The following is a 13,052-nucleotide window of genomic DNA, read 5'->3' on the forward strand; positions in this document are numbered from 1 at the left end:
ATTATTCCAACCCCATTCCTATTCTTCACCTTTCCTGTATACCAAAGTTTGAAACCAGAAGTATCCAACTCCCTAGCCTTTGCACCAACCCATTTCGTTTCTTGTAGGCACATAATGTTAATCTTCCTCCTTGTCATGGTGTCCACCACCTCCATGGACTTTCCTGTTAGAGTGCCTATGTTCCATGTCCCAAATCTCAACCTTCTGTCGCTTCGACCTTTATCTTTTCCTTTGTGAACTAGCTTATTTATCCTCGTCCGTTCACGAAAACGCGAGAACCCTTGCTCATTTAACACTACATCCGGGCACCGATGCAGCGGCTCTTGCTTCGACACCGTACTCGAGCCATACGGCGCGTTGCTTCCGGGCAACGACCTAGCTTTAGCGCAATAATGTCTTTGATTCATGTCATGGGGGTTCGGCTATATTTTTATGTTGGTTGCCGAAGACCTAACACAACCCTCCTCCTTTATCCGGGCTTGGAACCGGCTATGTACCGCAAGTGTAACATAGGCGGAGTTTATGATTATCTTAACATTTAAAGAAAAAAAACCATGATATTTAAAATTATTTCACATACAAAACTATTTATGTGTTAATCTTTTTTTTTTCTTTTACAAAAGTATTATATTATATAATTTATTGCATAAGTTACTAATACCCTTATGTAATTTTTTTTATAATTTAATCAAAGTCCATCATTTCAAAGAAGGAATAAAAACATCGCAAGCCAATAAGTTAGAGTTCAAATGGCATAGTCTCTTCATATTCAATTAAGAGATTGCGGGTTCGAGTCTCTTATCTTTCGTAAAAAAAAACATTACAATCATGCCGAGCCACATAACACTAAGGTAGCATTTGTTTTCGGAGACAGGACACAGAGACATGGACACTCGATATATTGTCTCCGAGATAGTTTTTTATACTTTTGTGTCCATTCTTTTACGAAGGACAATGATGGACACGGAATTTGGAAGAATGGACACGGACTTTTTTATAAATTTTGTTTTTCTTTTTGTCCATAGATATTTTTTATTATTCCACTATTACCCCTTCTTATTTTTTCTATCCCGTTGTTCTTAGAGAGGTACTTTCTTCTTCCTGCACTTTCTCTATCTCTTTCTTTTCTAGATACTCTCTCGTTTTTGTAGAATTTTTTTATTGGAGTAGATAATTCTTTTCTTTTTATCGCTTTTACTTCAATACCATTTAACCTTGTATTGTATTATTTGATTTGTAATAAAATAATAACAAAAATAATTCATCTTGAAACTTTTGAAAGATAAATATTATCAAAAGTAAAATTGATCTTTTAAAATGCTAAAAAATAATTTATAAATTGTAATTGATTTTATATAATTTAAAGAAAAATCAGTTTTTAGATAAAAAAAATTGGTTTTCTAAATAAAAATAGATTTTTATGTGAAAAAACCAATTTTTTTTAATGTAAAAATGAATTTTTTTAAAAAACTAATTTTTTATTTAAAATTAATTTGGCTTATTAACCTAAACAAATTTTTTTATGAATCAAACTCAGATTTATTTTTTTTATTAATCTTAACCATATGTATTCTTACATATTAATAATAAATTTAAAAATAAAATAATTATATTTATAAATTTTATTTTAATATAAATACTAATATATTTTTTTATTAAAATATTTTGCCTCTTCAAATATTTTTTTTAAGTTTCGTCTATACTCTTACGTAATCTCATTTTTTATTAAATTAATTTGTATTGATGTAGAAAATTTGGAATCACAGGGCTATTTTAGTCATTTCATATAATATTTTAGTCTTGTCCATGTATATCCAAACATAATACTAGACATTACATCAGTATCTTGTCCATCATATCCAAACACAATACACAAAAGATAATTTTTAGTGTCTTCGTCCTATTGTCTCTGTTTCATTGTCATGTTCTGTATCTAAAAACAAATGCAGCCATAAGTCTTATGGTTTGATGTAACCATAAAATTGAAGAAACAAAAAATAAAAAAGAGTTTAAACAGGAAGAGACATGAGTGAAAATCAAAAGTAAACAATTGAGTGTTTGATTTGATATTGCCAAACTGGTTGTAAAAAAACCATAAAAAAATTGCAAAAGCAGACAATTTTTTCCCACTGCTGTCGCCAATAAAAAGGAGCTTGATTAGGTAAGAAAGACTTGTTCAATTTCTTTTCCTTGTTCTTTTCTATCCCTTTTTCCTGCTTTTTTTCTACATAATGAAGGCAAGGAAGAAAGCAAGGTGCCTGTATGCAAAAAATATGTCCATGCAAAGTTAACAAAACAAACTGCCATGATGGTTGTATATGCAAAAGTAGTATCTGTCGAAATCGTCTAAAGGCTCCGGTAGCCGAGCCGGAGACATCTTGCTACTGTCTCCACGCTCTCTGCAATGACGGCGTTTGCCAATGTTTTGTTGCCCGCGTTGTTTGCAATCCAACTGTCTCTGTGATGAGAATATGTGCGCTAACAAGCATGCCTTTGTATTAGAATATCATAATTAGGGAACAAAGTCAGGAAAATATCAAAGAGGATTAGAAAAAAATCAATGTAATTTATTAGTATATTATTTCATAACGAGTGTACTCTTAGCGTACTCTTGGTCTATATATTGGTAAGAACCTTGTTATCACATACTCAACCTGACATAGCTTATGCTGTGGGAATAGTAAGTCAGTTTATATATAAGTCACAAGAAGATCATATGGAAACTGCCCATGAGGATAGTTCGATATTTGAAGGGATCTCCAGGAATCATTTTTAGAAGGAATGATCATTTGAAGGTTGAGACATACATTGACACGGATTGGGCGGACAACCCAAATGATAGAAGGACTTTACATTTGATGGAGGCAACCCGGTAACTTAGAAAAGCAAGAATCAGAAAGTTGTAGCTCTTTCAAGCGCAGAGGCAGAATTTCGAGAGATCGTTAAAGACATAATTGAAGTATTATGGATAAGAAAATTGATGACTGAGATTAGATTTTCACCACAATTGTCAAGCCAGTTGAAATGTGACAATAAAATTGCAATTAGCATTTCAAAGAATCTCGTACAACATGATAGAATATGGATCGACACTTTATCAAAGAAAAATTGAAAATAGCATTATTGAGCTTCCATTTGTGATATCAGAAGATGATCAGTTGGCTGATATTCTTACTAAAGCAAGACAAACCCTTGCTAAAGTTCTCACCAAGCTGAGTATTGGTGATCCCACTACTCACCTTGAGAGGGAGTATTAGAATATATAATTAGGGAACAAATCAGGAAAATATCAAAGAGAATTAGAAAAAAATCAATGTAATTTATTATGATATTATTCCATAACGAGTGTACTCTTAGCGTACTCTTAGTCTATATATTGGTAAGAACCTCGTAATAACATATGAGAAATATGAATAATAAAAATAATACTTTTCTAAATAATTCTTTGTTTCTTCCTAAACTCTTTGTAGCATGGTAACATGGTATCAGAGAGTTTAAGAAAAAATGAAGAATTATTTAGAAAAGTATTATTTTTATTATTCATATTTCTCATCTGTGATAACAAGATTCTTATCAATATATAGACGAAGAGTACGCTAAGAATATACTCATTATAGAATAATATTCTAATAAATTACATTGATTTTTTTCTAATTTTTTCTGATTTTGTTCTCTAATTATGATATTTTAATACTTTGATCTCCTACCCAAATGAGATTTTTAAGATGGTATAATTTATTGTTTACTATTTTATCTTTAAAAGTAGATTTTCATATTTACGTGAGATATTTATCGGATCTTTTTTTTCAGATGAAGGATGCATTGAAAAAGAAAGTAGTTGGAGTTTTATAGAAATTTAACTAGTGTGTGTTTTGAGTTAGTATAATGTTACTCTCTTGAAAGATTCGGAAGTTCTATTTTTAGGTAGTAGTGGAAACTTATGTTTTGATCTATCTTTAATTTTCAATACTTCAATTTTTAGCAGTAATTGAAAATCGTATCTGGATTTATCGTTAATTTACAATGCTTGGTTCAGCTCTAATAATTATTTGCCTATGACTTTCAAATATTTGGCCTGTGGACCTTGATTTATGTTTATTATAAATTGTTGGACACGTTGCATCTTAATTTTTTTTATTGGACTGTTCTTCCTCTTATTTTTTTTATAAAATTAATTTTTTTCTATTAAAGTATATAATTAATTAAATATACTAAGAAGCAAATCTTATTAATGTTTACTGTAATTAATTTAGCGAGGTAAATTTTAGGTTCAACAATTGAGATCAAGGGTGTTGGCTTTGAAATTTTGGTGATTATGAAGGTTAAAGTCCTATTTTTATTTTTTCATTTGATAGATTTATTTGCTTTAACGGTCATTGCTAATGTTATTGGCATCGATGATTACTATTAGTTTGGGAAGAATTTTAACATGTTATTAGTATTTATTAAATTGTGATTTACGTGTGATTTTTTTTAATAAATATAGGATGTGACTCTAAAAATTATTGTTATTACTTTTGATTAGGCACAAAAGTTGCACCAAAATTGCAATAAAAATAGGAAAGATTTTTAGAAATAGTTTCTTTTACTCAATTTATAGAACTGCATGAATTTTATATATTGAGGCAAAGTTCATTGAGACATTGCTTATCAATTTTAAATTTTTTTATTATCATGTAGTTCTTTTATAATTCTTCAACAAAAAATTTTTATTTTATTATTTGACATTTATATTTTTGTTAATTATGTTATGTAATTTCATTATAATAAGATTTGTAAATATCTAAATTATGCTGAGATTGTGTTGAGATTTTGGCTTTGAATAAAAGAAAATACTACCATGGAAGCAAAATTTTATTTGATCATACTTGGACAATATTCATGAAAGATAAGGAAAATATTTAATTAGTACATAAATTATCAATACTAAAATAAAATAAAAAATTAGTTTTTTTCTTTATTTAGGTGAATTATGTTTTTCTCTTTCGTTTATTTTCTCTCTTTATGGTTTAGGGTGTTCTATCTTACTTTACACTAATGGTATGTAGTATAAATCTCAGCATTTTAGTCATTCTTGTTACACTTATTTTTTGTCCGTTAGAATATCTAAGTGCTTAATTTATTTGTAACAGATTATTATAATTTTTTTTCTAACAAAAAACTTTGTTGATTTATTTTATGCGAATATATAATTGTTTTATTTGAGAAGTAAAGTATTTTTGGTTCCATCTAGAGTTTTTTTATAATCAATATTTTTGTGTATACTTAGATCGAATTTTCATCACATTAGTTTTATTAATTTTTTTTACATAATGTTATGTATTATGCTTATAAACTAAAAACTGTTAATTTATTATTTATCTCGACTACTTGATTAATGATGTTCTGTATTTTATCTATCTAATTCTTATATTTAAAAATATTATTTTTTCTTAAATATTAAGAATTTTTTGTGATTATAATTTATTGGAAAGGGAAACTTTTTTTCTTTCTTTCCTTTTTTTCATGTTTTCCTTATTTTTAATAGCATCATCTGTTTCTTTTTTTTTTTAATTTGTAACTTATTAAAATTTCGTGATTTTCTTTAATTTATGATTATTTTTTCTTTTTGATGCATCTTCTTTTGTTAATTATAGGTTTAATTATTCTATTGATTCCTATAGTTTTATCAAATTTGCAATTAGGCCTTTATTTTTTTTTTTAAATTGGATCCCTATGCTGCTTTTAATTTTGTAATTAAGTATTTTTTATGTTAAAAATATTAAAATTAATAAAATATTTTTTTCAAAAAATATGTGATCAAATATCTAATTAGATTTTTAATTATAGATATCTTTAATATGAAAAAAAATATTTAGTTAAACCTAATTAAAAATTTGGTGAAACTATTAATTTAATTTACGGGTCTGCTACACATACAAGCAAAAAGGCCCTACAAGTTTTACAAGTTCCCAACCCACACTTCATTCACACGCGCACTCTCTCACATTGAATGGAGCGTAAATTACACGCGCCCCACTCAACGGTTGCTATTCGCGAAACGCGAATAGCGCTCCTTAATGGCGCACTCTTCCACTTCTCCAAGCCCTTCGAAGAAAACACAAACCGTCTATTTTCGAGCAACATTCCAAACTGCAGATATACGACTCGCCACGAAGATTTGAAGTCTCCATCAACACAACATAGAAATCTCCATCAACAATCTCCAGAAAAAAAACGAAGTTATAATACTTAAGGTATGTTACGTTACTATTTTACTCATCTTGTATATTTTCCACATTTCGAAATCGAAGAACTAGGTTTTACTGTTCTTCTACGTTCTTCTAGGATTTACTATTCTTCTTGTTCTAGGTCTCATTTTACAGTTTTTAATGTTCTACTTGTTCTAGTTTTACTGTTATTCTTGGTTCTAGGTTATACTGTTCTTCTTAGTTGTTCTAGGTGTTACTGTTCTTGTTGTTCTAGTTCTTCTGATAACTGATTTTTGGGAGTATATTGCGTAATTTGGTGGGTGTATATGGAGTAATTTGTTAGATGTATATGGCATAATTTGTTGGGTGTATATTTCTGAACTGATATACTGTAATATAGTCAACAGTTGCAACTGTTCTAATATTTGCTTGTCCATGGGTGTATATTGCTTGACCTTGTAATGTTGCTTGACCTTGTATATTAATGCATGTTTGAGTGATATATGACTAATATCTATGGGTGTATCTGACTCATATCTATGGGTGTATCTTATTGATATCTATGGAAGTATTTTTCATTTTAGAAAAAATGGTAGGCAAAAACCAAGCTGGAAAAAATGTAAGAACAAATATGTCTTAGATGAAATCAGTTTTATATAATAGAAATATATCTGACTATAAATTTGCTTTGTTTACAGCAAACCAAAGACCTTAAGTGTGCAACACATTTGTTAAGTGAGAAATTCAGAAACATGAGCGAGGAGAAGAAAACCATTGTTAGGGATTTGGGATTTGGTGGCCTGATGCACATCCTGCCGCTAAGGGTGCATCACCAAATATCAATGGAGTTGGCTAACTCCTTCAAATTAGGGGAAAAACAGACTGAAAATCGGCTACAATTCATTAAAGTAATACCAAAAACAATAGGGGCTGCGCTTGGCATCAATGCGTTAGGTAACTCGCTAAAAATTATAGGTGTATATGAGCCATATTCAGGTGTATTTCAATTGATGCTAGGGTGTATTTGAACTGATTTTCATACTATGTTGTTTTTCCTTTTGTAGGAGATCTATTTCCTCAGAAAATCAATTATAAGGATCTTTCTAAAGATGACAAACAAATTTTTAGAAGATTCTAAGGTAAGACCCTCAAAAATCTGACAGATGAGATGATGGCTATTGGCGTTGATAATGAACAGGATCGCCTCATGTTCAAAAGAATTTTTATCCTCTATATACAGATGGCGTTCCTGTTACCAACGACAATAAACAAAATCTCACCTATGCACCTGGCCCCAATTTTTGAGATGGACACAATAACAGAGCGGAACTGGGGAGGACATGTTTTGAATTTTATCATCAAGAGCATAACAGATTACAAGCTGAAAAAGAAAAAGGCAATTGACGGTTGCCTATTTGTCCTGATGATAATTTACTTTTATTTATCAAAAAATAAAGACAAGAAGAGGGTAGAAAGACCTCCAGAATCCTGGATTGCCAATTGGACTAAGGAGCAGTTGGTCGAAAGAATGAGGACAGAAATGGAGGAACATATGGTAAGTGAACAAAATATCTTGGGTGTATTTTATTTACCTGAATGCTGCTAACTAAAATTTCTAATGTTTCAGGGAATTGTAAAGATGGCCGACACAAAGAAAAAAAATGAAAGAAATAAAGAAAAAAGAAAAAAAAGAAGAAACCAAAAAAACAAAAAAAAGGAAAGCAAGTTCAACATCATCATCTGAGATTGAAACAACTGAAAGTGACCATTCTACCTCTGAGTCTGAGACTGAAAAAGACTCAGAGGATTCAACAAGAAAACAACCCAGCCGAAAAGCCAAAAAGTAAGTAACATACTGAGGTGTATTTTGTTTAGCCATTTGGGTGTATTTTGTTTATCAAGTTGGGTGTATTTTGTTTATCCAGTTGGGTGTATTTTGTGCATTCATTTAGGTGTATTTTGTGCATTCATTTGGGTGTATTTTATCCCTTTTAGTATGTTTTTAAATAATGATTGTTTGCCTTGCAGAATGGAGTCCAAAAAGAGAAAGAAGATTCAGGAAGATTCTGATTCAGAATCTGAATCAACTGATGAGTAATGTTCTAAAATTATTACTCCTTTCCTTTGGGTTTATTATCAAGATTTCATGTATTAACAGAGTGCCTCTTATTAACTTATAGAAGCGAAGAATCATCACCAGTGGAGAAACAAAAAACAAAGAAAAAGACTCAGAGAACACCAAAAAAGTAAGCACTTCTTTGGATAGTATTTTGTGATCAAATTAATTTTGTATTTCTGATTCATACTTGTTTTTTCCCCCCAGGACACAATCCAAAAAGAAAAAGGTCGTTGTTGAAGATTCATCTCCTGAGCAAGCTCAATCCTATCATGGGTACAGTACTTTGTAAGCTATATTACCGTCTATCATCAAAATTATATTTGTTAACATGTTCTTTTATGCATGTACTGTCAGACCTGAAATTGAAACCGAAGATTTAGATGAATTCTTAAGGGAAAACAATGAAAAATCTATTGTAGAGGGGTATGTCTTGTTGGGGTGTATATTTCAGATTTTAGGGTGTATTCTTTGCTAATAATTGTTTCTTGTTTCGCAGGGAGAAGGAAGCTGACCTGCGATCGACGGAAGGCCACTATGTCTCATCTGAAACATAAGAATCTTTATTTGATAAAATCTTGTTATCATGATTTAATAGTATGGTATGTTTTGTGAATAACATGTACTCTATTATGTTTAGAATACCGGACGTAAACTTGGGAAGTGATGATCCTTCCTCTCAAGGACACACAGAACAAAGTAGCGTAAACAAACCGGCGGAGAGCATGTAATTTCTCTTTCAAATAACCGTTGCTTTTATTCTTTTATTACAATCTACTTCTAATTATGTATATATTTTTTTTAGAAAAAAAAAAGCCCTTTATTGTTTTATTCGAGAAAAAAAAGGCAGAAAAAAAGTAAAAACTGCAAGTATGTAAGTTCTCAAAAAACAAAGCCTGTCTTTCTTTTGAATTATTCGGGTGTATTTTTGACTTTCTTAGGGTGTATTTTAGGTTGAGTCTGGTTGAAGAGTCAGCCAGTGAGCCGACTGAAGAGAATATGATGGTTGTGAGGGAAGAGACACCGTTTAAAGGGCTTGCAATGTGAGTTTTTCAAAAATATTTAGACCTTATAACCTTTTTATTTTCAAAGGCAATGTTAACCTTTTATTTTTCTTCTTGTTTAGAGTTCCAATTCAAGTTTGTCTACCACTGTCCCAAACAAATACTATGCCGGAAATTGAACAAACACCTGAGACAGAAAATAAACTCTGCTACAAATTGAAGGAACTACAAAAAGGTAAGAAATAGTGTTGGGTGTATATTTGGTTATATTTTAGGTGTATATTGCCCCTGTTGGGGTGTATATTTTCACGATTGATCAATGACTAGTTTTTTTACATCATGATTAATTTTATGTACCGTGCAGCACTCTTGAACCCCCCTAACAACTTGAAGAAAGCACACCCACGCTTCCCCCAGCTCCATCTAAAATGTAAGTTCATCAGAGTAAAATCAATGTTTGGTTATCATTCGTATATTCTTATTCTTATAATACGTTATACATGATCACGCAGTAATCCAGCCCCAGAAGATGCTGCTGCACTGATGATGATGGCACGGACATCATCGTATGTTCCTAAAACAGATCCGATGCCATCATTCAGCCTTGGCTTGACTGATTCAAGCCAAGAAGAAACAGCAACGTAGGAGGGAGCGTCAACGCAAGATGGAGGCAGGGCAAAAACTCCAGAAACCCCAAAACTGCTAGAACAATTAGGGGATCTGGTACAAAAAATTGCAAGTGGTGGGGTGACAACAAAAGAAAAAAGTCCGCAGATTCCAACGGAGATTGGGGCAGAGAGTTTCGAGAAGTTTGAAACTCCTGCGAGGACGAATCAAGATAGTTCTGACATGAAAGAGAAATGCTACCTCTGGGCTATACGAGTGAAGACCTAGGCAGATGGTCTAACTAATGATTTTAACAATGTTTGCAGACTCCAAGCCCAAGATATATACACTCTGTCAAAACTTCACCTTGCATCAATTGCGCCTAAAACGCATATAGAAGCTGAGGTAATATTACAACAACATTAATGTTTTTACCACCAAAATTAACTGCAATCCTGATTGATGTAAAATTGATTTTGGCATCTTTTTCTAGATTGTTTCTGTCATGTGCTTCATCCTAAACCAACAAAAGATTAAAAGGTTTCAAGAAGAAGTATACTGTCTCCCCCTGATATTGTGGTAAGAGTTGCTTCAACAAATTTTGGGTCTATTTTCTGCATTCCTTCGGGTGTATTTTCTGTCTTATATTGGGTGTATTTAATGTGTTCAATTGGGTGTATTTTCTGTGTTCAATTGGGTGTTAGTTGTTTATTCATTTGGGTGTATTTTCTGGATTCGTTTGGGTGTATTTTCTGTATTCATTTAGTGGTTCACAATTTTTGCAGAACATGGCCCTTGCAAATCATCCACAAGGGGTATTCTTTCAGCCTAAAAATAATAAGCTGTTCAGGGTGGAAGACTACCCAATGTTTAAACCATTCTTGGACCTTAAAAAATTAGCATCCCATCGTTATGTAAGTTTTCATTTCTAAACATTCTTATTACCATTTTTTACTTTGGTGCCAAATAAACTAAAACAGTGTTCAATCTGAACATTTTTCAGATTTTTGCACCTGTTTGCCATTCACAACATTGGTGGTTATGGTTGGCTGATACAAGAAAGTGCAAATTTTATATAGTCGACCCATATCACAAGAAATCTCCGTCCGATGAGAGAACTGCCCTGAATACATTCATTGTAAGTTGTTTCTGTATTCTGTATTTTAATAATTGGGTGTATTTCTGTTCAATATAAGGTGTAACTTTGTGCTCCTTTGGGTGTATCCCTTTATTGAAATTATTTATGTATTACTGATTTGTTTTGTGTTTTAAGGGATATGTAATTTCACGAATTAAAGTATATGCTGGGGAAGCACCTCTGAAATCAAGGGACAAGGACAAGGAAATTGAACCGCCATACCTTCACATCTTGGGCCAAAAGACAAGGTATAAATCTTTCACTCTGAAAATTAAACTTTCCTATATGTAATTTGTAATTTATTTTCTTTGTTTTCAGCTATGACTGTGCTATCTACGTAATGAAGTGGTTTGAGATATTTGAGCCCGCAAACATTAAAAGGCGGAAGTATGAGTGGGACAATTGGACCCAGATAAATATGTTTAAAACTAAATAACTCTGTAATTCTTTTTAACTGTAGCACGAGGTGGACCACTTTAGAGTAGAATATGCTTCCCAGATTCTATTCCATGACATGAATCTAGACAAAGCTGAAGCCATTAGGGGGAGTAATGCAATAAGACTGTCCAAGCCATCCTCATTGTTATTGAGTCCATATTGTCAAATAGATTCTAAGGATATTGACACTGATTAATGTAAATGTTATATAGTTCTGTAACAAATTGAACACACGCTGTAAAAAATTTTCCAATTATAATCCAGTTTATTGTAAAATTTCTTTCAATAATTAAACTCTCTCTGCTGTATTCAAAATGTATGAATTACAGGTACTATAATATGAAGGAAAACATCAAACCAAATATACACCCTTAACCTGCCATTTTTTACACCCAAAGAAAGTTGAATATACACCCAAAAGTCTATCCCCCTGATGCTTTATCCCTAAAGCCCTGAACCCTAAACACTTAAAACCTAAACCCTAACCCCTAATCCGTAAACCCTAAAACCTAAACCATAAACCCTAAAGCCCTAAACCCTAATACCTAAAACCCTTAAATCGTTGTAAAAAAAAATAAACAGTATTTTATAACATAAAAACAAGATTCTGAAAGTATATTTATGTATCTATATGTAAAATGTGAAATACAAGAAAATTCAGAAATACACCCAAAAGAACAGTACTTTTACACCCATATTCTGTAACTATACACCCAAAGAGTTATCCGCTGCTGCTGGTACCCTGAACTGATAATTCATAACACGTCCTTGATATTGGCTAGAATTTGAATGCACCACTGATGCAGCATCAAAGAGGTTTAACTGAATATAACAAACTCACATATTAGCTAAACTATTAACGAGAAAAATAAACTCAATCACCACATATTTAAAGAACATCACTTTTACCTCGTTTAAACCTTTCGTTTTCTTCTTCTTTGTGGCATTTGCAATCTATTTGTCCAACTTTGAACATAGCCTATTTTTTTGGACGTCCTCTTGTTCGAATCCTTGGAGGGCTTTGAAGCTCGTTAATGGATTCCAAGTTGGCGTCTTCGTGAGATAAAGAAGATGTGCCCTTCCTTTTGGCTTTCAATGATTCCATCTCAACCATGATGTTATCGTACGCACGGTGCAGAATTGCAGTCAGCTCCTCCAATTCTGATGCAAATTCACAAATATTTTGCGAACGAAAAACCAATTGGTCAAACCTCTTACTTCTTGGCTCCAACAGTGGCTCGTCATGGCTGCTCTTGATGTGTGTGTGTCGCCTCTTTACCTTCTTGCTCCATCGTTCCAGTATATATCTAGGTGACACTTGGCTTACTTGTTCAAATCTTAACACGCTTAGTGCGTGACGGCACAGTATCTCTCTTGACTCGAATAATAAGCATTGGCATTTTACCTCGGCTGCTACTGAGTCATAAGTAACCACAAACTTGTTGAATATTGACCTGGAAACTTGTTCTCTAACTTCGTATACTGAATAGTCTAGAGCAGAATTCGTTAATCTAGTTATGCAATTCACCTTTTCTCTGAATTGTGCTTGGAATCTTCTT

This window comes from Arachis duranensis, chromosome 4, assembly GCF_000817695.3.
Source record: "Arachis duranensis cultivar V14167 chromosome 4, aradu.V14167.gnm2.J7QH, whole genome shotgun sequence".
Taxonomy (NCBI): domain Eukaryota; kingdom Viridiplantae; phylum Streptophyta; class Magnoliopsida; order Fabales; family Fabaceae; genus Arachis; species Arachis duranensis.